A 2891-nucleotide genomic window follows, 5' to 3' on the forward strand; every position below is an offset into this window, starting at 1 on the left:
TCTATCATAACAATGGAAAACATTTTTTAACCCTGCTACTGGACATTAGTAATCACAGAGAGGAGGAAACAGAAAATGCATCTGTGGGCTTGTTGGTATGCAGGGTTCATCTCCACACATACGTAAGTAAGCAGGAGAGAGCTACAGGGACTCTTGGCAACAGAGCTACCGAGACTGTTAATTATTCCATTTGTTTTCAGTGAGGGGAGTTTTTATAAAACATAAAATATATGATGTTCTTTGAAATGGTGGAGACTATGAGGAAAAGACCAAATCTAATCCAGCCAAACTGAAAATTATGTTTGTGAAGACCTTGGCGATATGCCTGTGATTAATCCTGAGGCCTTTTTTCATGAAAAATAAGATCTCCAGAAAAGCATCACTTGGTTCTTCTTTAAGAAAAGTTCTTTTGTTTTAAAATTTTTGAAAAGTTAAAAAAGGTTAATATCATTTATATCAATTTATTATTTCAGTTCATCGCAAGTTCAATATTGAAAAGACTCCTACATCACTGTATGTAGACATAGAAAAACACCGCTTGATCAAAAACACCACTTTTTCATTGCCTCAGCTCTCTAAAGAAACACTATTTCTTTTGCAGAGAAAAGGATGCTATTCTTTAAGAGGACATCTGAGGAAGAATAGCTTCTCTATTGAATCCCATACATACATCTCTTCTAGGAGGACGGTTCCTTGCCCACCAATCTTGATTCTGTCTCATCATTGAATGATCCTTGTCGAATGAATGGCTTAAGGAGTAATTCAGTGCAGAGGAACAAGTCAGAGCAGACATGTGTCCTATGACCTGGTCAGTGTCACCTCCAACCCTACAATCAATTGATATGATTGAAATTACTTTAAAAATAAATGATGTTCTGGGACTTCCCTGGTGGTCCAGTGGCTAAGACTCTGCACTCCCAGTGCAGGGGGCCCAGGTTTGATTCCTGGCCAGGGAACTAGATCCCACATGCTGCAACTAAGAGTTCAAATGCCAAAACTAAAGACTTTGCACGCTGCAATGAAGATCAAAGATATCCACTGCCACAACTAAGACCTGACATAGCCAAATAAATAAATATTTTTAAAAATAAATGAATGAATGTTGCTCTGGAGTTTAGCCCTCTACCGTTGCATGAAGAACTCCACTCCCCCCTCCAAAGTCATACTCTTATTTATTTCACAATTGTCAAAGTGAAGAAAAATGTCTATAGGGGAGATTTTGCTTATCCAATGGAATTTTTACTTTCTGATTCTTCAGTGAACAACCAGTGGGATCGTGACTGAGAGGTAGCATAGCTTAATGGCTCAGAATGTCTGCTACCAATAATGTCAGGTTCTCTGAGTTCAGATCACCACTCTGCCATGTTTCTGCCCAGATGTGCTCCGGTAAGTTACTTAGCCTCTCTCTTACTAAGTTCTTCATCTGTAAAATGCAGACAATAAAAACCCCTTCCTGCAGTACTGCGGTAACCAGTAATCCACCTTCGATGTGTTATTGCTTGCTGAATGCTTAGCACAGTGCCTACCTTATAGACAGGGCTCCAAATTTACCTATAACTCTTGATGTAATTAAGAATCCTTAAATAATTTGTCCAACATATGAGTTTGAGCAAACTCCGGGAGATGGTGAAGGACAGGGAAGCCTGATGTGCTTCGGTCCATGGACTGAAGTCAGATAGGACTTAGCAACTGAAGTGAAGTGAAAGTCACTCAGCCGTGTCTGATTCTTTGCCACCCCATGGACTATACATTCCATGGAATTCTCAGGCCAGAATACTGGAGTGGGTAGCTTTTCCCTTCTCCGGGGGATCTTTCCAACTCAGGGATCAAACCCAGGTCTCCTGCATTGCAGGCGGCTTCTTTACCAGCTGAGCCACAAGGGAAGCCCATGGCTTCAGACTGAGCGACTGAACAACAACAAACAATTTGTCAAGATGCAAGATTCTTTAAAGAGATCTTTTAAAAGATCTTTTATAATTTGTCAGAATACAAGAAGTCTTTTTTTTAAAGTAATCTCTTTACAAGTTGTTTTCAAAACCATCAGCCTGTGCTAGAGGACTAACAATGGCCCTTTGGGAAGAAGCCGAAAAGTCCAATTCATTAATACAGAATTTATCAGCAAGCATTACTGCTCATGCATATCGTAGGTTCCAATTACACTAAAAGCTTGTCTACTTTAACTCAGAGCCTTCTGTTGACGTTAGCTGAGACATTACGTGTTTCCCTAGCAACTGACCTGGGTTGTTAAAGGCAGAGCAGTATGAACCCATCTTTCTGGACTTGGAGATGAAAGTCACTCTTTTCAAAGGGAGGGTAGCCCTCAAAAAGAGAAAGAAAAACAAACTCTCCAGAAACAAAGATGTTTTCATGTAAATATCCTTAAGGAGAGAAAGAAAAAGGGCAGTAATCAAAGCTAAAGGGAGACGACATGGAACAGATTTGTTCTGCATAATTAGTGGGTTTTGTAAGCACAGCCTGGAAGGTGGAAGTTGCTGGATATCACCGTTGTCTTCCTGGCAGGATATTAGTTCTGTGTGATGCACTTGGACAAACAACTTCTATCTCTCTTTCTCAGTAAAGCCACAAACATGATCAATATCATCTCAACAGTAAAGCCACAAACATCAATATCAATTTAAACTGCATCCTGTCCCTGGAGTAATCCTATCCTTGAGTAAGCAGAACAGAAGGCGCTATGAAGGTAAACAAACCAAGAAACGTTGGAAATTGCTTGCCTTTTGCTTATAGGCACCCTTCTCCTCTCTGGCCAACCTCTCTCTCTCTAGAGAAAAGCAAATGAATGACTGGCCAGATGAGAGCACTGCTGTGAAGGGTGGATAGCACTCAAAGTGGGATGGCACGGTGGTTCACATGGCAGTGTATTACACGCT

At 40.6% G+C, this 2891-nt stretch overlaps 1 non-coding gene across 1 annotated transcript; it reads left to right on the plus strand.

Moving 5' to 3' along the window:
- The first annotated feature begins 883 nt into the window (after window positions 1-883).
- On the plus strand, window positions 884-956 carry TRNAG-CCC (transfer RNA glycine (anticodon CCC)). Its single transcript has one exon. It is a non-coding gene; the product is annotated as a tRNA-Gly (tRNA).
- The last annotated feature ends 1935 nt before the right edge of the window (window positions 957-2891 follow it).

This window comes from Bos indicus, chromosome 20 (assembly GCF_029378745.1).
Source record: "Bos indicus isolate NIAB-ARS_2022 breed Sahiwal x Tharparkar chromosome 20, NIAB-ARS_B.indTharparkar_mat_pri_1.0, whole genome shotgun sequence".
Classification (NCBI taxonomy): Eukaryota; Metazoa; Chordata; class Mammalia; order Artiodactyla; family Bovidae; genus Bos; species Bos indicus.